We start from the raw sequence: 27,500 nt of genomic DNA, 5'->3' as shown, positions 1-27,500 counted from the left end.
GCGCATGAAAGGAGCTGAATAATTCGCTGTAGAACTATGGTGTATTTGCTGTCTGTAAGAAAATATTAAGCAATGATTCGCAAATTGAGGTCAATTTTAAGACATTTTAGGCAAAAATTGGCAGAAAAAGAGCTTTGTTCTTCCTTTAAACTATCAGTTCTTCATATTGTCTGCAAGCCCATATAATGAGCGTTATTTTGCGCTATTGAAATTAAATTTTAATTCATTAAATAAAAAGTTATAAGGTAAGGAATTTCGCTTCATGTCTAACTTTTTGCTCACAATTTTTAATTTCCGAACAATTTTCTTTCCTTTTATAACAGTTTCCATAAAAATTGATCACAGCAGTAGATTTTTGTGCTAAATTGGTGCTGAAACAATATAACTTTAAAACATCAAATGACCAATAATGCAGAACTAGATAGAAGAACAAAAAAATGAAAGATAAAATGTTGTAAAAAGTTTCGAGATTTCTTACAATATGATAATTATTAAGCCTTTATAGTGATAACATTGATACAAAAATGCACTGCCAGTGAAACATCCAAAAGTCGGAAATTAATTTGGAGCCTATATTTACTTTTATATCCTCAAAAACAGACAGTTGCTAAAGTTTTTCAGTGTTTCTATTAAACACTTGAAAAATTTACTGAAAAACCACAGGTTCAACTGAACGAACACAACCGTAAATTATCTTCTTGCGACACAGTAGGCATTTCTAGCTACACCTTGATTGAAAAAGGGAATAAACACGGATCATGAGAGCAAGTAAACGTCGAAGTTTAATAGAATTTAAGAAAACTATTTTTCATCTAAATGGTTAAAATTAAAGATTGACAGCAAAATACAAAATTCATTTCCTCTTGTACTAAAATGTAATCCATATTTGTAACTCTCGTAATTATGAGATGAGTTGATTGAAGTAACTATGCTGAAATAATTAATATCTTAAGAAAACTAACACAAAAAAAAACAACTTCTACGCTTCTACGCCCATCGGGCCAATAAGTGTTTTTCTGATAATCTGCCTTCTTTGTTGTTTCGAACAGTTTTTTTTTCAAGCAAAGCCTTCTTTCGGCTACATCTTGCCCTCTATTGCATATGCTGTTTGATTGCAACAACTGTGAAAAGAAAGCTGAGAAAAGACAAGTTTCGTTGTCATTTAAAAAGAAAAACAAAAAATTTCACTCAAATTTTTCAAAAACAAACTTTTTTCTGACAATTTGCAAATTATCTCGCACAATTATCCTCACTGACTTATAAAAACTACCATTGCCAGATTTTTTGAAGCATGGGGTATTCGCTGTCTGTAAAAAATATTAAGCAATGATTCGCAAATTACGGTCAATTTTAAGATATTTTAGGCAAAAATTGGCAAAAAAAGAGCTTTTATCTCCCTCTAAACTACTTTTCTTTAATAATATTTGCAAGCTCATATATTGCGCGTTATTTTGCGCTATTGAAAGTAAGTTTTGATTCATTAAATAAAAAGTTATAAGGTAAGGATTTTCGCTTCATGTCTAATTTTTTGATCACAATTTTTAATCTCCGAACAATTTTCTTTCCTTTTATAACAGTTTCCATAAAAATTGATCACAGCAGTAGATTTTTGTGCTAAATTGGTGCTGAAACAATATAACTTTAAAACATCAAATGACCAATAATATAGAAATAGATAAAAGAACAAAAAAATGAAGGATAAAATGTTGTAAAAAGTTTCCAGATTTCTTACAATTTTATAATTATTAAGCCTTTATAGTGATAATATTGATACAACACTGCACTGCCAGTAAAATATCCAAGAGTTGGAATTTAATTTGGTGCCTATTATTACTTTTACATCCTCAAAAACAGACAGTTTCTAAAGTTTTTCAGTGTTTCTATAAAACACTTTAAAAATTAACTGAAAAACCACAGGTTCAACTGAACGAACACAACCGTAAATTATCTTCTTGTGACACAGTAGGCATTTCTGGCTACACCTTGATTGAAAAAAGGAATAAACACGGATCATGAGAGCAAGTACACGTCGAAGTTTAATAGAATTTAAGAAAACTATTTTTCATCAAAATGGTTAAAATTAAAGATTGACAGCAAAAGACAAAATTCATTTCCTCTTGTAATAAAATATAATACATATTTGTAACTCTCGTAATTATGAGATGAGTTGAGTGAAGTAACTATGCTGAAATAATTGTTATCTTAAACGAACTAACACAAAAAAAAACAACTTCTACGCTTCTACGCCCATCGGGCCAATAAGTGTTTTTTCTGATAATCTGCCTTCTTTGTTGTTTCGAAAACTTTTTTTTCTTGCAAAGCCTTCTCTCGGCTACATCTTGCCCTCCTTTGCATGTTCTGTTTGACTGCAACAACTGTGAAAAGAGAGCTCAGAAAAGACAAGGTTCGTTGTCATTTAAAAAAAAAACAAAAAATTCACTCAAACTTTTCAAAAGATAATTTTTTTCTGACAAATTGCGAGTTATCTTGCAAAATTATACACACTGCATTATGACAACTATCAACGCCAGATTTTATGAAGCATGGCCGGATGATATTTGTTATCTTAAACAAACTAACAAAAAAAATAACAACATCTACGCTTCTACACCCATCTGGCCAATAAGTTTTTTTTTCTGATAATCTGCCTTCTTTGTTGTTTCGAACAGTTTTATTTTCATGAAAGCCTTCTTTTGGCTACATCTTGTCCTCTATTGCATATGCTGTTTGACTGCAACAACTGTGAAAAGAAAGCTGAGAAAAGACAAGGTTCGTTGTCATTTAAAAAGAAAAACAAAAAATTTCACTTAAACTTTTCAAAAACAAATTTTTTCTGGCAATTTCCAAGTTATCTCGCAAAATTATCCTCACTGACTTTTAAAAAATTTTTCGAAGCATGGTAGGATGATATTTGTTATCTTAAACAAACTAACACAAAAATATAACAACTTCTACGCTTCTACGCCCATCGGGCCAATAAGTGTTTTTTTCTGATAATCTGCATTCTTTGTTGTTTCGAACAGTTTTTTTTCAAGCACAGCCTTCCTTTGGCTACATCTAACTCTCTATTGCATGTTTTGTTTGACTGCAACAACTGTGAAAAAAGCTGAGAATGGAGAAGGTTCGTTTTCATTTAAAAAAAAAACAAAAAAATTCACACAAACTTTTGAAAAACTAATTTTTTCTCGCAAATTGCGAGTTATCTCGCAAAATTGTACACGCTGACTTATAAAAAAACTATTGACGCCAGATTTTCTGAGGCATGGTCAGATGATATTTGTTATCTTAAACAAACTAACACAAAAAAAATAACAACTTCTACGCTTTTACGCCCATCGGGCCAATAAATGTTTTTTTTTCAGATAATCTGGCTTCTTTGTTGTTTCGAACAGTTTTGTTTTCAAGCAAAACTTTCTTTCAGCTACATCTTGCCCTCCATTGCATGTTATGTCTGAATGCAACAACCGTGAAAAGAAAGCTGAGGAAAGACAGGATTCCTTGTCATTTAAAAAAAAAGACTGAAACTTTTAATGAAACTTTGCAAAAACTGTTTTTTTCTTACAAATCTCAAGTTATCGGGCTTAATTATACACAATAACTAAAAAAATCACCGTTGGATTTTTTTGAAGCATGGTTGGATGATATTTGCTATCAAAAAAAATCTAAGAGAAAAAAACGAAATTTTAACTTCTACGATGATAGTGGCCTCTAAGTATTTTTTTGATAACCTGCCTTCTTTGTTGTTTTGGGACAATTTTGCTTCAAGCAAAATATTCTTTCACTTATATCTAGCCCTCCATTTTATCGCAGAAACGTTAAAAAAACTAAGGAAAGCCATGATTTCCCGCAAAAAAGTCATATGGAAAGCCATCGTGTTATACCTGTAAAAAAGTCATACGTTACACTTGCTTTGCAAGTCTATACACTCAGTTTATAGCAATTTTGCTTTTAGTTGGATAGTTGTTTCATATTCCAGCTTTTTTAAGGTGGTTTATGTATTTGCAAGAATCTTACAAGATAAACTTTTTCTTGCAAGAATCTTACAAGATAAACTTTTTCTTGCAAGATCTTGTAAGATAAACTTTTTTTGCAAGAATCTTGCAAGATCTTACAAGATAAACTTCTTGCCTCGACTAGGGTAATGAATTCCAAAGGAATTGAGGCAAATTTTATGCTGCAAAATTCGTTTTCTATTTTTTGATCGGCGCCATGTGCTCTATATCCTATGAATAATTACTTTAAATTTGTCATAAATATACATTTGAAAACTTTTGTGTATACGTTAACGTTTAAGAGCAAATTAAATTTTTAGACAGCCCAATAAGTAAAAGAACTTTTTTGCCAAAGCTGCTCCGGCCAATTGGTTGAGAAAAAGGCCCCCAAAGAATCAATTTGGACATGAAGTTGTGCGGAAATCAATTAAATTTGATAATCGCATCCTCAATTTTGTTATTCATTGGACAGTGAAATTGCGCAAATTCAAGTGATATAGCTTCTGAAAAAAAGTTCCTTTAACGGAGGAACTTTCAGTAACTGAACTCATCACTGAATGAGGAAATCAAACACTGACAAAAATTGATGAAAAATGTTATCAAGATTTTGTCAACAACTGCCAAGAATTTTTCTTGGTTTATCTTGAAAATACCATAGCAAGATCTTATTAAGATTTAGCATGACATGATCGTAATTCAACTTCTTGGCAAGATAATTCATGTTTTGCAAGATCTTTCGGGACCATGCATGTCGTGTCAAGGTGAATTACGTTTCAGTTGACTGGGTTAACATGGAAAAAGCGCCGGTTTATTTGAAAATTGACATAGCGAACAGAATATTATTCAGAAATACGGTCATTCAAAACACGATATTAAAATTTGCTATCGATTTTGCAAAAGACTCGCTGGAGCGTTGCTTGTTTTTTCAAAAGATTTGTCGAAGGTGAACAAAACTGTTCACGAAATTACTCTATAGAATTGGTTGATATCAGTTTAAAAATTTGAGCTGAAAAATAAATAATGATATTGGTTCAAAATTACGGAAAAAGAGCCCAAAGAAAAAAAAACAACTAAAATTTACAATATAGCATACTAAAAGCCAATAATTGAATCAAATTACCACATTTTCCGATATTTTGAAAGACAGGGCGTTTCACTGGCAGGAAGAACATGAGAAAATAAGCCAACAAAAAATTAACAATAACGACAAAAAAACATAAAGCTAAACATGACTTATAGAGGCCCAATAAAGTTAACAAACATTAAATTGTAAAATAATAAGTAAACTCATGCACTTGAATAATTCATGATTGAAAAATTTTCATTCCGAACGGATTTCGAGTATATAAAAACTAGTGCAACCTATATCGGTGAAAAAACTGAGCTGAAAATTAAACAGTGATATTGCTTCAAAATTACGGAAAAAGAGCCAAAAGAATAAAAAACCACAAAAATTAGAGACTTATAGAGGTCAATTAAAGTTAACAAAATTTAAATTGTAAAATAAATGTAAATTTATGCACATGAATAATTAATGATTGGAATATTTTCCTTCCGCATGTATTTCGAGTATAAAAAATTTAGCGCAACCTATATTGGAGAAAAAAATTGAGCTGAAAAATAAATAATGATATTGGTTCAAAATTACGGAAAAAGAGGCAAAAGAAAAAAAAACAGCAAAAATTTACCATATAGCATAATAAAAGCAAATAGTTGAATCAAATTACCAGGTTTTCTGAATTTTTGGAAGACAGGGCCTTTCACCGACAGGAAAAAAATGAGAAAATTAGCCAACATAAAAATAACAACAACGAGGAAAAAACATAGAGCTAAACATGACTTATAGAGGCAAAACAAATTTTCATGTAAAATCATTCACTTAAATAAGTAATGATTGAATTGTTTTCAATCCAAATGGATTTCGAGTATGTAAAAACTAGTGCAACCTAGACAATTACTACGACTAAAACCCAAATTTTAAATCAACAGACACCTCGCAACCACAATGAACCTCTCCCTCCTCCTCATCCTCCTCCTACTCCTCCTCCTCCTCCTCCTCCTCCTCCTCCTCCTCCTCCTCCTCCTCCTCCTCCTCCTCCTCCTCCTCCTCCTCCTCCTCCTCCTCCTTCTCCTCCTTCTCCTCCTCCTCCTCCTCCTCTTCTTCTTCTTCTTCTTCTTCTTCTTCCTCCTCTTCCTCATCTTCCTCCTCCTCCTCCTTTTAACCAATGGAATGGATAGGAACAGAATGCAGCAATAGATTATTGTTAACGGTTATCAATCGGCTTTGTTACTTTTTGCTAACCAATCACTGACTCAAATTTCTACCAATGTCAAATTGTTGCACACGCACAATGAAAATGTTTCTGAAAAACACAAGTTTTTGGCTCTGCTAACAAATGAATAAACGCCGGTTGAGCGTGCCTTCATTGGTAACAAAAACTAAACCACGCTCAGTTGATTAATCAATTTCCTAGATGAAAAATTTTTGAAAAAAGAGAAATTTATTCTAGAATTTTTTTAACAGACTACTTTAATGGGGTTATTGCAACGTTCAAAACCAGTACCAGAATTTAAGACTAACTTGACAATCAGTGCTGCTACAAACAGTCAAACTAAGCTCCACTGATAGCAATTAAGAGCGGTTTATCAAGATCACTGTATAGCGGATATTAAGGATTGATTCAATTGGTTTTCGATGCCAATAACAAACAAAAGGGCAGTAAAACAGTCACAAAATTCTTGAATTTTAACAAAAAAATGGTTGAGTTGATTTTGTATTAGGTTATTGGACATTTCTCGTGGAAAATAGAGCACATTAAAAAATGGAAAATTTTATACGGCCTTATTCGGAGCCGTACTACGATTTGTAATTTTTCAGAGTTGTGAATCTTGTCGCCTAAAACTCAGTCTAAATGACTGAAACGTTTTATTTAACATTATTCTTAGTAGCTGAGATTTGAGAAACCAGGCAGTACAGTTATCTTGTACGGTGCCGTAAGAGATGATGGGTTTATTTTATGAGATAATTTTGATGCAAAGTTCAGGAGCTGAGACTTCAAAGTCTTTGTAAAAGTAAAGTTAACTTGAGAAAAACTTGGAAAATTTGCACTCCCGCTCTATCAATATCGGATATTCGTGTAGCACTTGAATTATTCTACTCAATGCTTGAAATTAGTCCATTTCAGTATTCCAACCTTATCAAATGTGGGCCTAAGTTTACGGTAAATCTATGGATTTAAAATTCAGACCGAAAATGTGGAATACTTTTGATTGTCTGGTTGCTTTGCCGATGACCACTTAATTGGAAAATAGGATGTTGCGCGTGGAAAAGAAGCTTCAGAAATCAGATCCTAGTTTTTAGACTGTTGTCAGAAATCTATCGGAACAAGACAATTGTTCAAAACGTGAGATTCGCACACAGTGCAAATACGTCCTCACAAAAACTTCAACGCTTACAGTTAGAGGCCAAAGTTTTGCGAATTATGGAATTGAAACTTTTGTCAATCAGCTACCGTAATTTGTTAAGATTTTTAATCTGTACTGTTTTAGGGTAAAAATTTCAGAATATGATTTCAAGTGTTTTCAGTTATGTCTAGTTCTGTTCTTTGATATTTTTCAGCTCCTCTTTAAATAATTGAAATTAAAAATAAAAAAAATGTATCAAATCTTTTTGCATTCTAAATTAATTTTCGTGAGCAAAACAGCTTCCCAGAGAAGGGAATACTTTATGACCGGGTTTTTGGTACAAACAAATTTTGTCTTGCCTTGCCTTGCCGCAGTTTGTCCTGTGTGTTCAGGACCATAGCCGTTGCTCTTTTTGGGCCCCCGTTCAATCTTGCCCAGAGAGAATTTGCTCAGTTTTGGTGCGCCCTTACTCGCATATTCCAGTTTATTCGGCTTTGCCAATACCCATAATTCAATGTAGCTTTTACCAATTTTGGATTACTTCGTAAAAGTTTTGATTTTGTAAACTCTGAGTACAGTAAAATTGAAATAGATGGCTCCAATCATATGGTTCAAACAATAAGGCTCGGCAATGTGCATTCGCACATATTATTCAGACACGGCTTATCCACATTTTTGGCTGAATAGAAGATAGACAACATTCATATAATCTCACATACTGATAAAAAAATAATTGGTTTATAAATGAAAAAAAAGTGCCTCCAACCCAAACCACTCAGAAAAGTAAACAAAGCCATATTAGTGGGCCGATGAGAATGGCTTATTAAGACAACAAGACAAGACATACAAAAAATGAAATAGTAACAATGGACAACAGCAAAAAATACAAAAAGTAGACATTGAGTTTTTAGATGAAAATGTTTATTTACATCCCAAACTCAAAGTCTATTTTTCTGAAAAAAAAACAATACAAAGCCAAAATAGGTTCAAATAAAAACTAAATCAAAACAAATTAAATAAGTTAGTTTGTGCTCCAATGGAAAAAAAGGGACCACTCCTTGATGAAACTCGTTTGAAAGAAGACAAAAAGAAAAAAACAACCACGTTAAAAAACATACGTTTATGTTTTCATGAAAACAAATAATTCCAAATGATGAAAACTACTAGATATCAATTGAAATCTTTAAGTAAATTTATTTTCATTCAAACCTCAATATGAAGAATATGACGAGAATGAGACTTGACATGATCCATAATAAGTCGTACGTCTACAAAAACAAACGACAAAGTTCAGACGCGAAGCAAAAAAAATCCCTTAAATTTTGCAAAGAAACGTTGTCTAAGCCTTTGAATCAATAATCCAATCCTTGAAAAAAAAGATCGAATCAATTGTGCCGGCTTTATACACCAAGAAATAGATATGTAACCTCTGAAAAATGAGACTAAATAATATGTATCAAAAAAAGATACATATTGGTTGAAAACTATTAATTTAAAACATGTAAAAATATTAGCTCTAAAGAAGAAATCTTTAAAAAGGTTCGTTTCTTTCTCAAAAATTATTCAGATCTACCATTTTGGGGAATATGTCATAGGTCTCCAAATAGAACTATAAATAGACGAACATAAAAAATTATTTTAATTTTTAAACGGGTACCGAAGCCGTTATAACAAAAATCAATTCAAAAAACCACAGATATGCTCATTTGTGGCCTTTTTCAACATAAATAAATTGATAATCATCAGTTTTTAATGAGACTAGGTAAAAACTAGACCAAAAAAGAACATAAAACAGCCAATTTAAAAAATAAGACTTTATTTTTAAAACATTTGATTTCAAAGTCATGAAAACATTTAGCTATCAACTGAAATCAATAATCAAGTTACTTTTTTACTCCATAGACGATGTCTATGGAGTAAAAAAGTAACTTGATTAATGATTTCAGTTGATAGCTAAATGTTTTCATGACTTTGAAATACCAGGAACCACAATTACTCAGAAATTATGATACCACAACACACAAAAAAACAAAAAACTATGGTTTTACGAAAAACCGATATCGAAGCCGTTGAAGCGAAAAGCCATACACTAAAAGTATTCGATATATTCAATGGTACCTTTCGTGAACACCAATATTTTGTTACACGACATGTAAATAATATGACTAGTTAGTTGAGAGACAAAAATAACTGAAAATTGCAAAAACAAAAAAAAATTTATGTATCATTTTTTAAAGCGTTTGAATTCAAATACATGTGAAACGTAAGCTAAGAACTTAAATCAGTAAACAGTTTCCTTTTTTATCAATAGGAAGCCACTAAGATCTGCAATTATCCAGAATTGTTGTTACAAATTTCGAAAAAGGCAAAAAAGACAAATACAAAAAATACAGTTTTTTTATTGGAGACGGTATAGAAGCAGTTGCAGCCATGATCTATACATTGATAATCTGATGAGCTCATTTGTGTCCCTTTTTTAAATAACCACAATTTGATATCCAATCTTTCAATAATATGACAACATATGAAAAAGAACCCCAAGACTGGTTGGTATTTCAAAACATAGGATCATGAACTACTCTTTTGCATACAAGCCAATTCAATTTTTCTTTGGATAGATCAATTAATGGAAAATCTACAAGTTTATCAATTTTTTCAGGAGTGTTCCATGGGAAAATTGATAAAATGCCCAATTGTAAATTATTACATGTGGAGACCAAAACTGGCACTGATAACTTACTAGACCTACCTAAAGACCTACTCTCTATGAAACGTTTTTGTGGCTTTCATTATGTCGCCAATCCTGAAACTTGTAGCAAGCAAATCTGCTTGCTAACGTCATCCTGGGCCGCTCCCCATGCTTTCAAATTACGAATAATAGGTTTTCGCGGACATCATTAATAGTGAGGTAATACATTGCAACTTTACTCAAACTTGGGATTATTTGCCACTGATATCCGCAATTGCAGAAACTGATGACACATGAGAAAGGCGGACAGACTTTTGTCACTATTGTCAAGAAATTTTGTCACTAACATCTGCGCTAAGGTAACTACTTTCCGTGCACGGCTTCTAAAGCTCATTAAAGATCACAGAGGGGGATATAATTGGTTCTTTTTTTATCAAAATCTAGTGAGGTGCAATAATATCTTTAACATTTCCAAATTTTGAACTTAAATGAAAGGTTAAGGTGCAGTGATGACGATACGCTTGCTCAAAAATTGCAAACATTTATGACAGAAAAACGTTGTTTTCTAGAGATCAGTGGCGGAATTTTGTAAGGATTCTCCGTATTTTTTTTGTCACTGTTGTCCACAATTGAACCATTTTCCTCCCACCCGAGAATGGGTGACAAAATGTTGTCACTCGTGTCCACAAACGCGGATTTGATGAATTTGTATTGTTGCGACGTACTGTTTGTAAAAATAAAAAAAAATGATGTAACAAGAAAAAGACAGTAATTGATAACAAAGATTGAAGGAGGTTATATTTTTTGCACAGTTGATTGAATAGTAAATACGAAATAAAGCCGCATCATGAAGGACATAGGGCACTTCGCCAATTAATTTTGCATTGGAGCAATTTGAGTGGACTATTTATTGCCTGCGCTTGAATTGCTGACTTCTGATAAACCTCTGCTTGAGTAAGTAATTTTCAACCGGGTGGAAGAGAAACCGGAAAATATGAAAAATTGTTTTTCACCGAAAACTTTGTACATATTTTTGCGGTGAAATGCGATGAATTTATGTAAGTTCACCACTATAGTAAGCAGTTAACTTACAAAACTTCACCGCATTTAACAGCCCTTACTAGGGTTCGAATCTCTCACCCCCTGCATGTCATCTCTTTCTGCTTCCACTTTGCCATCTCTCACTGACTTCAGGTAACTTTTTATTTGAATAAAAAATAAATTCACTCTACTTTCTGTAAAACTTTCGCGGTAAATTTTCTAAGATTTGAAATTTTCAGCGGTGAAATTACATATTTTAGCGGTGAATTTTACCGCTGGCTCTAAGTGGTGAAATTACATGAATTTACAGCTTAGAAAAAAGTGTCAAAAAGATGTAAGATTAAGGAAAAAATTTATTGGGGCTTGCATCTAATTCCTCCCTTACTCACCATTAATTGCACCGCATTCAGAGCTGATCTCACATAACTCTAACACTTTTTTCTAAGCGGTGAATTTATTTAATTTCACCGCTAAATTCAGCGGTGAAATTGTTTAATTTCAACGCTACCAGGCGATAAATTTTTTTTCACCGCATTCACAACCTGATTTAAGTAATTTCACTGCATTCACCGCTTATCTAATGAAATTTTGCGTTGAATGGTGGTGACATCTCGACCCGTGCAAGCCCAAGTCGTCGTAGCTTCAATACGTACTCCTCGATTTTTCTTTGGCTCTTAGCGGTTTGTTTTTTTTGACACTATCCCTCCAAAGAAATATTGAAAAAATACTCAGCTGATTTTGCCAATTGATAGAACTATTCAGCCAAGACATTTTTTTTGTTGGTAATGAAAAGAAAACAGTTCAATCAAGAAAACCAAACAAGTTGGACGCCTCTGTTGTAAACAAGCCATTGAATTTGTCACAATTTGCAAAAATTTGTTGCCAAGACAAGAAGCAGGGATTTTGATTGAATGGAATTCATTTTTTGAATTTATGTTTATTCATAACAAGTTTCGAGGTGGAAGACCTAAAAGCTTTGCATTTATTGAATTAATTGCTAGAAAATTGTCAGTGTTTTCTCAAATTATTCACTGAGGTAAAAGAAAGCATGATCAGTTGATATTTAATATGAAAATGAAACGGTTTTGACTTTTGATACTTGAGTAGAAGTGAAAAGCATGTTCTCAGTAAAGTTTTCGTACTTTTTGCTAAATAATTTGTGAGAAAAATAGTGCGATAGAAAAGAGTCTGGAATTGTGTACATGATCGCAATCACGCTAATTATAAAGTGGTTTGGCCCGATTTCTTTGCGCTGTTCAGGAAAACAACACCTATGTTAAACATGAAGCAATTCGCTTTTAATGTTAAATGAGGAACTGATGAAGGACAGAGCCTTGATATTTTAGTCCGGCGGTTTGTTAATACCAGAAATAACGTTGTTGTATTTTCTTCATTTTCGCCTCTGCGACCGTTCGGTTCTACTCAGCGTGAACTCAGCAACCCAGTTTGTTACTAGGCAGTTGACTTTGGTGAGCTTATATTATGCCCAGAGCCGATAGACCGAAAAGTCGATTATGAGCCAGACCAAACACATCAAAATATTGCGCGACCCAATATAGATATGCGAAAGTTTGGCTTGGTTCAAGACGAGGCCAAAGTTTGTATATTGACCAGACACAGACAGCGCAATTGCAACTTCCACACTACACTATGATTTTGAGTTACAATTTCCCATTTTTCTACCTTTAACACCCTATAATTCCATGTTGGGGGGTAAAAATTGACTTGTGACCCGCTATATCTGTCTTCGTTTCAACCCTGGGCAATTCTTGTTCCTTTTTCGTAGAAACATAAAGAAGAGGAGTTTGAAATCGGCAGTCGGCAGCAAAACGTAACTTTAAAATGTTCACGCTCTCAAGTTTTCAATTCATGCATTTCATCAACGAATCTTTTAATCTAATTTAACACAAATAAAATGTCTTTTTGTACCTCTTCCACCCAGAGAATAAATTTTGTTATTCGAAAACAAACCAATCCGGCGAGTAATTGAAATTTTATCAGAGTTTGTTAAGTTTTTAATAACGAAGTTCATGTTTTCGCCTTTATCGCTGATCCAATCAGTCTCGCCCGCTAGTCTTTCAATTCCTATATAAATGTCTATAAAATCCGTTTTATAAAACAACCAATCAGTTTGTTCTTGGGTTCCATTGTATTCCCCAAAAAGACGCCAGCCTCTATCTTGACAAAACTTCCTGGCTCCGTCAAAAAGCTCTGTCCTATTTATTTTCTTGTACCACAAAACAATAGCTTCTTCGTATTCGGGACATTTCGATGAATTCACTTTTATTCCTCCCCGTTCCTGGATGCACTCTTTGCTAGTTTTTGAGTTGATCAGATCTGTGGCGTTGTTAGTTGTTGTTGTGACGTCACTTCCCACCCCGTTCTAAATATGGGCTGCAAAAATGGAGCGCAAATCTCAGATTTTTAACAAAAAGCAGCATAGTCTGGGTTCGTTAGTTAGTCTCCTTTATTGAGGTACATTTTTGTGTAAAATGGAGATGAGCTTTTGTTGTGATTGACTGATAGAAATGGTCATTGATAGAAACGATGGAAAATTTTAGATCACACATCGTAAATTTGCTATTTTATGACCCTTTACAGAAAAAGAAATCTACAAAACACGGCCTTCACATTCATTCGATCCATTGAGAGTGCCCAGTGAAACGAAACTTGATACAGCTCACGATTTCATGCAAGACTTTGTTAACTCTTGCAAAGCATGAAGCATCTTAACAAGATCTCGATAGACAAACATTTCATGGAACACCTTGATAAAATCTTGACAAGATCTTATCAAGACATGTCAAGAAATTTTCTTTGCATTACTTGATAAGATCTAGAAAATGCTTGACACAAAGAAAATTTTTATGTTTTCATGAAAACAAATAATTCCAAATGATGAAAAGTACTAGATATCAATTGAAATCTTTATGTATATTTTTTTTCATTCAAACCTCAATATGAATAATATGACGACAATGAGACTTGACATGATCCATAATCAGTCGTACTACTACAAAAACAAACGACAAAATTCAGACGCGAAGCAAAAAATTCCATTAAATTTAGCAAAGAAACGTTGTCTAAGCCTTTGAATCAAAACTCCAATCCTTGAAAAAAAAGATCTAATCAATTGTGCCGGCTTTGAACACCAAGAAATAGATATGTAACCTCTAAAAAATGAGAGTAAATAATATGTTTCAAAAAAAATACATAATGGTTGAAAACTATTAACTTAACACATATAAAAATATTAGCTCTAAAGAAGAAATCATTAAAAAGGTTCGTTTCTTTCTCAAGAATTATTCAGATCTACCATTTTGTATAATATGTTATAAGTCTCTAAAGAGAACTATAAAGAGACGATAATTAAAAATTTAAAAATTAGTTTAATTTTTAAACTGGTACCGAAGCCGTTAGAAAAAAATCAATTCAAAAAACCACAGATATGCTCATTTTTGGCCTTTTTCAACATAAATAAATTGATAAGCATCAGTATTTAATGAGACTTGCTAAAAAATAGACCAAAAAAGAACATAAAACTGCCAATTTAAAAAATAAGACTTTGAGAGAAAGGCGGACAGACTTTTGTCACTATTGTAAGGAAATTTTGTCACTAACATCTCCGCTAAGGTAACTACTTTCCATGCACGGCTTCTAAATTTCATTAAAGATCACAGAGGGGGATATAATTGATTCTTTTTATCTAAATCTAGTGAGGTGCAATTATATATTCAACATTTTCAAATTTTGAACTTAAAAAGATTAAGGTGCAGTGATGACTATACGCTTGCGCAGAAATTGCGAACTTTTATGACAGAAAACCGTTGTTTTCTAGAGATCAGTGGCGGAACTTTGTAAGGATTCTCCGTATTTTTTTGTCACTGTTGTCCACAATTGAACCATTTTCCTCCCACCCGAGAATGGGTGACAATATTTTTGCACAGTTGATTATTAAATACGAAATAAACCCGGATCATGAAGGACATAGGGCACTTCGCCAACTAATTTTGCATTGGAGCAATTTGAGTGGACTATTTATTGCCTGCGCCTGAATTGCTGACTTCTGATAAACCTCTGCTTGAGTAAGTAATTTTCAACCGGGTGGAAGAGAAACCGGAAAATATGAAAAATTGTTTTTCACCGAAAACTTTGTACATATTTTTGCGGTGAAATGCGATGAATTTATGTAAGTTCACCACTATAGTAAGCAGTTAACTTACAAAACTTCACCGCATTTAACAGCCCTTACTAGGGTTCGAATCTCTCACCCCCTGCATGTCATCTCTTTCTGCTTCCACTTTGCCATCTCTCACTGACTTCAGGTAACTTTTTATTTGAATAAAAAATAAATTCACTCTACTTTCTGTAAAACTTTCGCGGTAAATTTTCTAAGATTTGAAATTTTCAGCGGTGAAATTACGTATTTTAGCGGTGAATTTTAACGCTGGCTCTAAGTGGTGAAATTACAGAAATTTACAGCTTAGAAAAAAGTGTCAAAAAGATGTAAGATTAAGAAAAAATTTTAGGGGGCTTGCATCTAACAATTCCTCCCTTACTCACCATTATTTGCACCGCATTCAGAGTTGATCTCACATAACTCTAACACTTTTTTCTAAGCGTTGAATTTATTTAATTTCACCGCTAAATTCAGCGGTGAAATTATATAATTTCAACGCCGCCAGGCGAAAATTTTTTTCACCGCATTCACAACCTGATTTATGTAATTTCACTGCTTTCACCGCTTATCTAATAAAATTTTGCGTTGAATGGTGGTGACATCTCGACCCGGACAAGCCCAAGCCGTCGTAGCTTCAATACGTACTCCTCGAATTTTCTTTGGCTCTTAGCGGTTTGTTTTTTCTGACACTATCCCTCCAAAGAAATAATGAAAAAATACTCAGCTGATTTTGCCAATTGATAGAACTATTCAGACAAGACAATTTTTTTGTTGGTAATGAAAGGAAAACAGTTCAATCAACAAAACCAAACAAGTTGGACGCCTCTGTTGCAAACAAGCCCATTGAATTTGTCACAATTTGCAAAAATTTGTTGCCAAGACCAGAAGCAGGGATTTTGATTGAATGGAGTTCATTTTTTAAATTTGAGTTTATTCATAACAAGTTTCGGGGTGGAAGAACTAAAAGCTTTGCATTTATTCGATTAATTTCTATAAAATTGTCACTCTTTTCTCAATTTATTCACTGGGGTAAAAGAAAGCATGATCAGTTGAAATACTTAATATGAAAATGAAACTGTTTTGACTTTTGATAGTTGAGTAGAAGTGAGAAGCATATTCTCAGTAAAGTTTTCGTACTTTTTGCAAAATAATTTGTGAGAAAATAGTGCCATAGAAAAGAGTCTAGAATTGTGTTCATGATCTCAATCACGCTAATTATAAAGTGGTTTGGCCCGACTTTTTTTGCGCTTTTCAGGGAAAAAACACTTATGTTAAACATGAAGCAATTCGCTTTTAATGTTACATGAGGAACTGATGAAGAACAGGGCCTTGATATTTTAGTCCGGCGGTTTGTTAATACCAGAAATAACGTTGTTGCACTTTCTTCATTTTCGCCTCTGCGACCGTTCGGATCTACTCAGCGTGAACTCAGCGACCCAGTTTGTTATTCGGCAGTTGACTTCGGTAGGCGTATATTATGCCCAGAGCCGAAAGACCGAAAAGTTGATTATGAGCCAGACCAACACATCAAAATATTGCGCGACCCAATATGGATATGCGACCGTTTGGCTTGGTTCGAGACGAGGCCAAAGTTTGTATATTGACCAGACACAGACAGCGCAATTGCAACTTCCACAGCACACTATGATTTTGAGTTACAAGTTCCCATTTTTCTACCTTTTGCCCCCTATAATTCCAGGTAGGGGGGTAAAAATTGACTTGTGACCAAGTCCTTGCGACCCACTATATCTGTCTTCGTTTCAACCCTGGGCAATTCTGGTACGTCTTTCGTAGAAATAAAGAAAGGGAGTTTGAAATCGGCTGTCGGCAGCAAAACGTAACTTCAAAATGTGCACGCTCTCAAGTTTTCAATTCATGCATTTCATCAACGAATCTTTTAATCTAATTTAACACAAATAAAATGTCTTTTTGTACCTCTTCCACCCAGAGAATAAATTTTGTTATTCGAAAACAAACCAATCCGGCGAGTAATTGAAATTTTATCAGAGTTTGTTAAGTTTTTAATAACGAAGTTCATGTTTTCGCCTTTATCGCTGATCCAATCAGTCTCGCCCGCTAGTCTTTCAATTCCTATATAAATGTCTATAAAATCCGTTTTATAAAACAACCAATCAGTTTGTTCTTGGGTTCCATTGTATTCCCCAAAAAGACGCCAGCCTCTATCTTGACAAAACTTCCTGGCTCCGTCAAAAAGCTCTGTCCTATTTATTTTCTTGTACCACAAAACAATAGCTTCTTCGTATTCGGGACATTTCGATGAATTCACTTTTATTCCTCCCCGTTCCTGAATGCAGTCTTTGCTAGTTTTCGTGTTGATCAGATCTGTGGCGTTGTTAGTTGTGGTTGTGACGTCACTTCCCACCCAGTTGTAAATATGGGCTGCAAAATGGAGTGTAAATCTCAGATTTTTAACAAAAAGCAGCATAGTCTGTCTTCGTTGATTAGTCTACTTTGTTGAGGTACATTTTTGTGTGAGTGGCGATGAGCTTTTTTTGTGATTGACTGATAGAAATAGAAATTGATAGAAACAATGGAAAAAATTAGATCACACATCGTAAATTTGCTATTTTATGACCCTTTACAGAAAAAGAAATCTACAAAACACCACCTTCACAACCATTCGATCCATTGAGAGTGCCCAGTGAAACGAAACTTGATACACCTCACGATTTCATGCAAGATCTTGTTAACTCTTGCAAAGCATGAAACATCTTACCAAAATCTCGATAGACAAACATTTCTTGGAACACCTTGATAAGATCTTGACAAGATCTTATCAAGACATGTCAAGAAATTTTCTTTGCGTTACTTGATAAGATCTTGATAATGCTTTACACATAGAAAATTTTTTTCTAAGTGGGCACCCACTAGTTGGTAAGTTGAACGAAAACGAAAAGACAAAGGAGACAATGAGATATTATTGCAAAGTTTGATTTTCGCCATCTGGTATCAGGGAAGGAGTGAGGATAATTACATATAAATTAGAAAAACATCATAAAACGGTCTCGCGCACTGTCAATTGCTTTAAGCAACAAGACAACTTTAGAAACTAACTTTGGAAGATTATCGGAATAGAATGAAGTCTAATTATGACCCTCATAACCAAAAGAAATATCCAAACCAAACGATCAAAACAGTAAAACGTCAAAACAAAGCTTACAGAAATTTTTAAGAAAATAACAAAACTTGGCGTAACATAGGAACCATTAAGAATTATCAAGTTAGAGTAAAATCCCGAAAGCTTGCAAAATTATTAATGTTTCTCCTAACTTTGTTTAGTCATTAGCTCGAACGAGTAATGATGTGGCGTGTTGTCAGTTTATGCAGTGTTAAATTTAAACGTTAAAATCTAGACTTTTCGCATTGTTTATAGCAATGAACTAGATTTCTTATAATAAGTAGAAATAATTTCTTGTTCTTTCCTTTAAGTTTTCGTTTTGTTGCTCCTTTTGCTTCAACTCAGTGAGTGAATAACGGGTGCTTCCACTGTCAATGGAGCAAATTCTGGGCGAATGCAAAGTAAGCCGATAGGCAAGCAAGCCGACAGAAAAGCAAGCCCAAAGTTATGTAATAGTTATGTAATCTATCAGAAATAATACATTGACAGCCGTTACAATCAATACTGCTTGTAGTATTATAGTGCATAATGTATTCCAATGCACCAAAGAAACAAAAATGCGTCAATTTTTAGACATCTAGTGGGTACGGGCCTCAGCAGACCGCTGTCCATGGCCATGCCTCTCATCTGCTGTGGGATGTAATCCGGAAATAGCGGGCCGGTTATCGCGGCGAAGCCGCGACGCGCGCGAAGCGCGCCCACCGGCCCTCCAGGGGCAACTTAAAATACGGGTATCCGAAATTTTTTTCGACTTACTTGACCTCATTTTCAAAATTCGGCTTGATTGCCTATGGGCTTGCTTGACCGCCACCCAAATTCTGGTAGTGATGCTGGTATTTTGTTAAAACTAATAGCAGAAGTAGCTAAATACTTTAAGGGCAGGGTCACCAAGGTCATGAGAGAAATTGTTAACAATTTTACGTTAATCAAGACAGCAGCTTTAAAACACCACCAGCTTTAAAACACCACCAGCTTTAAAACACCACCAGCACAGGAAATATTATGATCCTAATAAACAAAATTTTATCGAAAACTACGGTAACATAAACGTGACTCCAACAAGAAAGAGAAAAAATCAGCTCTATTTGAAATCAACCATTCCAAAAAATGTTTAAAAACTTGAGAGCAGGAATACTTTTGCAGGAATTCAAATTATCTGAACTCCAAGGTAAGTATTTTGGTAAATTAAGAAGAGGGCTCAATCGAAACTCTGCGTACAACAGAAAGTTCCAACATACGTCTCAAGTTTGTCAGTATCCCTTTGCTCTGAGACGAAAAGATTTTTGACTTTTAGTTTTGAGAAGCTCAACGTGAAGCATTTCTTTCAGGAGCAACTCTTAAAACCTACTCTTCATATTTTAAATAAAATTGTTAGATGTAATTTAAACATACAATGCTGATGAAAATGTTTTCCAGTCAGGTTGACTCAAGATCACAGTTTTCAAAGAATTCACTTGTAAAACTATTTCAAATAATCTATTGGAATCAAATTTTGCATTTTTCAAGAAAGCAGTTTAAGAAACTGAAATTAAATAATATAACCGATGCATGAAGATTTGTATGTGTTTTGATCAAACCAGAAGTCTTCTCTGCAATCACACAGATAACTCCCATCAAGGTTTGAACAGTCGATGGCGTCATCACCGCAAATGTTTTCATCGCACTCGTTTATATCTGAAAAATATCAATATGTCCATCTTTGGAATATTACCTTGTCCAATTATTCAATGCCCTAAATAAATTAGTTTTTAGTGCAAACGCATTTAGAAAGGTACCTAAAACAGAAGAATAATTTCGAATTGAAACATTTTGTTCTTAATTTTCTCTAGCAGCTCTTTCTAAGAGAGCTCTTTTCGCAGTTAGAAAAGTCTTGTACACTTTGCAGACCTTCAGATAATGCTCTAAGAATCGTGCCAAATTTTCAGTTAGAAGTGTGAGAAACATGTAGATCAATTCATATATGGTAGGATTTTACCGGTATATCCAGTAACGTTCTTTCAGAACCCACCTGATGTAGCGCGGAACTACATAGAATTTAAGTATTTTTCCCGGAAATAATGCATTACCTCATATGATGTCCAGGCGAACTCTTCGAAAATTTCATCAGTTTCATTTTGGCAGTGATTAGGTTACAAAAAAAATCATAAGCCTGAATCGTTTCATCTATTTGGTCAGTACAAAAAATTATAGCTTTCATCTGGTTTCAATTAAAAATGATCAAAATATAACAGCTATTTTTTGTGAACAAAAACTACTTCTAGAAAAATTAATTTTTGAAACATACGTTCTCCTCCTGGAAAACAACCAAATCTGCTTTGAACTTGTTTGACAGTTATAATGCACATAACATAATTGTTGAATAAAAAAATTTTTTTGTGAGGTTTTCAGTGAAATGGCCGAATTTCCAATAAATAGCTATTATTTCAATAGCTACCACTCATTGCCTCTCATGTCGATTAATTACCGATTGGGAAAAAATGTCAGGAGCAATTTTGAAAGTTTCTGAAGAGGTTTCACCAAACCATTTCACCAGATTTGATTAACTTTTCTCCGCGATAAGTCCAAAGTGTAGCATTTGAAGTAACTTCTTGCCTGAAAAGGAAAAAAATTCAAATCAGAAAACAATGAACAACTAATCAACTTGTAATTATCTATTCAATTAGGTTATTGCATTTGATATATCATAATTTTTCTGTTAAATTTTTGAGTGTTTGGTAGCTTATCAACGAATTGCCTTCCTATTTCTTATATATCTTTCAGCTTCAACTTTTTTTTTCTTGCTGAGGCTCATGCGGTTCTCGGCTATTTTTTTACAGCTGTCGACTATAAAGTAAAACTATTGCCTCAAAATGCTGTTTGAAGACCCACATCATCCACGTCCACTCCGTGTCAGATCAGAAATTTTCACCGAGTCTTTTCCAGGTCGACGCAGCATCTTGGATTTCACAAGCACCACTCTATCGTTTTCATGAAGTTATTACGTTCCAATTCATTTGAGTTTTTTCCCCAAAGAGGCACAAAACAACCGAATTATACAATGATATTCAATTCATTGAAGCTTAACAGGAGCATGATTTTAAAGAGAAACTAGATAGCAATTAGAGTCGTTCAGACAGTTTTAATTTTTGTTTTTGATCAAAATAGAACAAGATATCTGTCATTAATGTTAGTACGTAAAAAAGATGAGGTCATGCTAAAAAAAACTAATCATATTAGAAAACTTTGACAAAAAAACATCTGAGCTTTTGAAATCAGCAAGAACTTATCTGAGTGTTAATAGTTTTGTACCAAAAATTTATAGCTAAATATTTAACTTAATAATTTTTTTTGTTTGTAAAGCTTTTTTGGCGAGTTATTTTCACAAAAAGGCAAACGTTGCAAATAACGTATAATAATCTCAAAAATTGCTTTGACACAGTTTTTTAGCTTTGTCACTTGCTTTATTATTTTGATTTACAAAACTTAGTAATCTAAGAACAACTTAACTTTGGTTTTTCTTCAGCGACATTGTAGCTTAACTTTAACGCCTATAAAAATTGTGAACTTCAGTTTTGTCGCTCCCACTTTGGCCCAAAAATATATTTGCGCGACAGTGTTCTTCTTGTATTGTTAATGCCTATTTTTGTTGGAATCGTGACAAAAGCAGGCTTATAATTTAGTCATCGTTTTTTAGAGGAATTAATTCACACATTTTTGAACGTTCATTTTTGTTATTGGTTATTTTTTTGAAAACGTGCAGGTTTTTTATACCACGATTTTTTTTTAAATTGAAAACGGTAAGTGGCAGGTAAATGATAGCACTATACTTGACTGGGTAGTCAAGCACAGTATTATCTTTCGCTCTTAGTTTAGGAGAATGAATTCAAAAGCATGTTAAAGTTAGGTTCTTAAGATGCAAATTATATCTGGGAACGATATCATAAGAAGCGAACGACTGCACTAACTGAATTTAATCTAATAAAAACTTGGATGGCCGACAACACAAATTTGATTTTCAGGACTTTTTGGCCACGGCTATTTATGTTAAAAGAAAAATAAATAACTTGGTGTAATTGTGTTCAGAGAACATTTTAAAGCCCTAAAATTGAGTTCACTTCTTGTGTTTTTGTCTCATTATTCAAAAAAATGTGATGCAAATATTTCGAAACATAAAGAAGTACATTTTTACCAGTGCAATTTGAGCCATATTCTCCATTGAAATAGTATCCTGGTTCACAATCACAATCATAGAAGAGTTCTCTGTTCTCACAACTACTTTGTTTCTGACCACAGAATCCAAGGTTGCATTCGTCGATATCTAAGCGGTTGAAGAGACAATTCATCAAAATTCTGCGTTTTAGAAGGCGCCTAAAACTTTACCCACATTTTTCAACCGTTATTATTTGTAGATTAGACCAAAATCAGATAAGAACTTTCGTGCCATTTTGCAGTTTTTGTTTCCAATTACGGTTTGAAACATTCCATAAAATGATTTTTATACAAGGAAAAACATTTTTTTTACATTCTTCATCTCACTTTGTTAACCCAGTCACATCAAAGCAAATTCATTTTCGCCCATAAAAGAACTCCCACAATGTTTAGTTGGTAATGGTAACAGTCTGCAAGGTACCGAGACATGTAATGGATGATATGCATGATTCGATTAATCTAATTACGCCTTTTGCTTTTAGGAAAATAATAACAGTGTCAATTTGGATACGGTCAACTTGATTCGTCTAATTTTAACCATTGTGAAAATTTGAACTCCTTATATTGCCTCCAAGAGTATCACGACTTCACGACAGTCCTCCCCAGATTGCCAATTTACCAATCAAAAAACGTCCTTTCATGTTATAACGCAGAAAAAATTAATCTTTGGCTATCTGATTAGAACGTTTAAAGATTTGTTGCTTTGATCCAAGATTGTACGAGGGTGTTGAATTTATCCTCTTTCTTCTCTGCGCAAAGTTTTGCCACAAATGACAATAAACGCAATAAAGGATTCAGCGTTCTTCTAATCCGAATTTTATTGGTCGGCCGGGGATGTGGACACCATTGTCGCGGCCATTGTGACCTATATTAATTAGCCTTTTTATTTTAATTATGAGAGTTTGTTCTGTAACCTGTACACTTAGACGAGTCGGTTTGATCTGGGTGTGACCCTGGAAGGCAGGTTGTGCATTGGAAGCCTCCCAGCACATCTATACAGCTCATGAGGTTCTGTTCGTGACAATACTGGAAACCATGACTCAGACAACTCAATTCTGACACTAAAAAGAGCACATCATTTTTTAAAAAGCCAATTAACATATAAAAAATTAGAATAAAACTGTTGCAAATAACCGCAGTAATAATTAATACATCATTTTTGATAATAATAATGGCATTGCCTGGAAAATCTTCTGTTTCTATAGCCCGTTTTCTTCGAGTTACAAAATGAAAGAATTCAATGTAAAATGCTTTTGTAAAATGGTTGTTATTTTTTGGGTCTTGATTCAAATTACACGTTGTAAAAACTCACAATTACAAATTCATTTGATTTTTAATGGTTTTACATCTTTTGGTTCTCAAATTGATCTCATTTTAACTCCAACAAAGTTAGTACCAGCACCAGAAGAGAGTGGCAGGCTGAGTGGAGCCAATTATTATGGATGTCGGTTCTCGGTAAAAGAAAGAGTTAAAATCATGCTTGAATTAAACAATAATATCAAATATACATGAACATTTTTTAAATGCGTCCTTGAGTCTACCCAGTTCAGTAATTGTCTAAATTTATGTCTGCTTCTCTTAATTCCTTGTTGATAGCTCGAATTGAATACTTTGACATGAAAAACTCATGTTCTCTTTATGTGAAATGCTGTTGCTCTTTTTGCAGGACTTAATCTTAATCTTAATTTAATCACCTTTTGGTCTGTAAAGTTGTTTTAGCATTCTTTGTACGCTTTTATGTTCTTCCCTAACAAGGAATTGAGTCTTTTACTACTACTAATGCTCATTTAGCATTGACCGCGTGACCCCAGGAGCTGAGTGTCTGGCATCACACTCTCCTTACTGTCAGAGGGTTTGATGAAAATTTTTGGTGCCTAGATATGAACCGCATTGGATGATTGGAGACCCGGCTCTGTCTCGGTCACTTCGTTCTTAGGTACCACTGTACTTGGTACTTGGCTCCCAGGCTTTGAGTTACTCGCTGGGTCACCTGTTGGATGTAGTCCAATGTGAGTTGGTCGATTTTCATTAGGCTACTACTCTTGGTTGAGAGCTTGGTTTGCTTGAGGGATTGAAGATATTGAAGTCGACCTCGTCCTGTTTTTTTCTCCAAAAATCAACTTGAGCCAATATAATTAACCACCCTATTTGTGTCTCATATACGGTCGGATAAAAATGCTGCTTTTAAGATTTTCTGGTTCGGGATTTTTTGTATGTAAATTTTGTTTTTTTTTCAGATTTTCGGTTTTCTTTGGTTATCGTTGCCCTGCTTCTAAATAGCCTGTCCAATCTAGTTGAAGAGTTATTTTTTTACTTCTATTTTTATAAATAAATCGTTTTACGTGTCCCGGTTTGTTGTCTCGGTTCTATCTGTTTGCATGATCTTGTGAGGAGTGCGTTGTTTGCTGACTGCTATTTGAGTTCATCATGTTCGCTGCGTAATTTTTTGTGCTCTGTGTTAGTGTGTTGATGTTTTGTCCCACTATGAGTCGGAATAATTAACTTTGGATAGGCTTTCAGGGGTTGCTCCATCCTTAGTTATCTCTTTGCTGGAAGCTTGGATTTCTTTCTGTCTCAAATCTGCATCACTGATCCCGAAACGTTTTGTGAATCCCGAACCCCCTGTGAATTGACGTTTTTTACACTTATCTGACACGAACTCGTCAACAGGTTTTGGTTGCATGGGTTCTATGGGGTTTTATAATTGTGCTTGTCCTCTCCAAGTTTTGTTGATGCTGAGTCCTTTTTTGAGGTTTCATATCTTCAGTTTTTTGGATGTTCTATTTTCTTCATTATTTGTATTTCATGATTTTCGTCGGAGTATAATTAAAGAGACCAGGAGCGTTGTCGTTAACTATTATTTTTTGAAAGTTACTGGTGCTATTTTGGTCCCATTAAAAATTTTTCCGATATCGCCAAATTTTTGTTTTTGTTTGGAGATCAACTTTAAAATAAGTTCTCGTATGTTTTTCTCTACAATGGGGGAATACCCCTAATTTTGTTTCTTGACGAGTTCTAGGCGTTAAATCTTATTTTTCCCCTTTTCTTTAAATCCGAGGGGAGTTGTTTATTTATATATATATATATATATATATATATATATATATATATATACATATATATATATATATATATATATATATATATATAACTTTTTTGATTTTTTGCTGCGTGCACCTACGGGATTACATATTTCAGCAGTATATGATTTTCAGGAAAAAACTGTTCTAACGTTTTGTAATTGAGATAACAACTTTTATCCAGAGTGTTCTGTTTTATTGGTTTCTGGGTAAAGAGTTGTTGATGAGTACATTCTATCTGAGGTCCATTACGGTTTTTTGCGGCTATGATGGTTACTCTTTTATTGCTGTCGACTATCGGACTTCAGTGCAACCGCACAAGTTGATTATCATTTCTTTGTTATTTCTAAAAAAATGATCTGAGCATTCCTCTCAATAGTTCTTATGCAATCATATAACATTTCAACTTTGGAGGAGTCATTAAGCCTTACGTTTAAGCGCATATCATTAAATTTTTCAACGGCCATTAAACAAGCAAGTTGATCCCAAATACTCTTAGTATTCCGGGTAAACCAATTGTCTTACAGTTTTCAATAGTTTTACAGTTTAAAAAAAAGATCACTTAACAATTGGCCTCCCGACAAAATTTTTCTAACAATTTGCTAACAATTTTTCTGCAAAGCTTCGCTGATTTTTCATGTAAATTAAGGTCACATTAAAATCTGTTAAAATCAACGGTTACATAATTTTCCTCCTCTTTTTTCAAACTTAAACTCATATGAAATCTTTTGGTTTTCTTTTTGTGCCCTTTGTTTGGTGAGTTTATCAAACCGTCTGTTTTGTCTAATTATTTTTTTTTTGAAGTTATGGGTGCTATTTTGGTCCTATTACAAAAATTTAGATTATAACTAAATTTTTGTATTCGTTTTCCACTTTAAGAAATTTGGAGGTTAGATTAAAAGCTGTTTTTGGTTATTTATCTCCTCAAAAAAAATTTCAATGGGTTTTTAACTTTAATGTCTTTTCGGGTTGCAGCCGTTAAATATTTGTTTTCCCCTTTGTTTTTAATCCGAGCTAAAACTTTATTGCACCATTGATGGGTAAACGCACGGGAAAAAGTATTTTAGTTTTATGTGGTTTTCGACGGTTTTTAGTCTATTACGGTTTTTTGTGGCTATGATGATTACTCTTTTATAACTGTCCACAGTCTATGCAACCGCAAAAGTCAGTTTTCATCTCGTTGTCATTTCTGAAAACCAATTCAGCTTTCATCTCCATGTTTTCACTGAAATCTTATATTACTTTAGCTTCGATACAGCTTCAGCTTCAATTTTTTAACGGCTGTTAGACTAGTTGTTCGACATAAAAGACAAACATTAGCGGAATTGAACCTAGTCCAATGAGTGAGGAGGTTAAAACGTATAAATTGTTCCAATTAGCATAAAACTACTGTTTTAAAAGCCCAGTTTCCGGAACTTTCACGCAAAACTCTGAGCTTTCCCGTTAAAACAGTCGTTTTGTCGTTTCAAACGCTGAGAAAAAATTCTATCTCTCTCTCTCGCTCTCTCTCTCTCTCTCTCTCTCTCTCTCTCTTTGTGTGTGTGTGTGTGTGTGTGTGTGTTTGTCTCTCTCTATGAGTGTGTGTCTTTCTTACATTCTCCCTATCTCTCACTGTGTCCTGTTTTCGCGATTAGCCCTCCAATATACCTCAGTAGTTTCTCTATTGCTGACATAGCAAATTGAATCTTTTCCGTATGTGCCCTCCTTCTCCGCAGTACGTTATGTTCCCCCCTCCCAGCTACAGAGCACGTGCCATTACATAGTACATCATCATGTAAAAATATGG

Source organism: Convolutriloba macropyga, chromosome 8 (genome assembly GCF_964194025.1).
Source record: "Convolutriloba macropyga chromosome 8, txConMacr16.3, whole genome shotgun sequence".
Taxonomy (NCBI): Eukaryota; Metazoa; Xenacoelomorpha; order Acoela; family Convolutidae; genus Convolutriloba; species Convolutriloba macropyga.
This window is presented reverse-complemented; position numbering follows the sequence as displayed.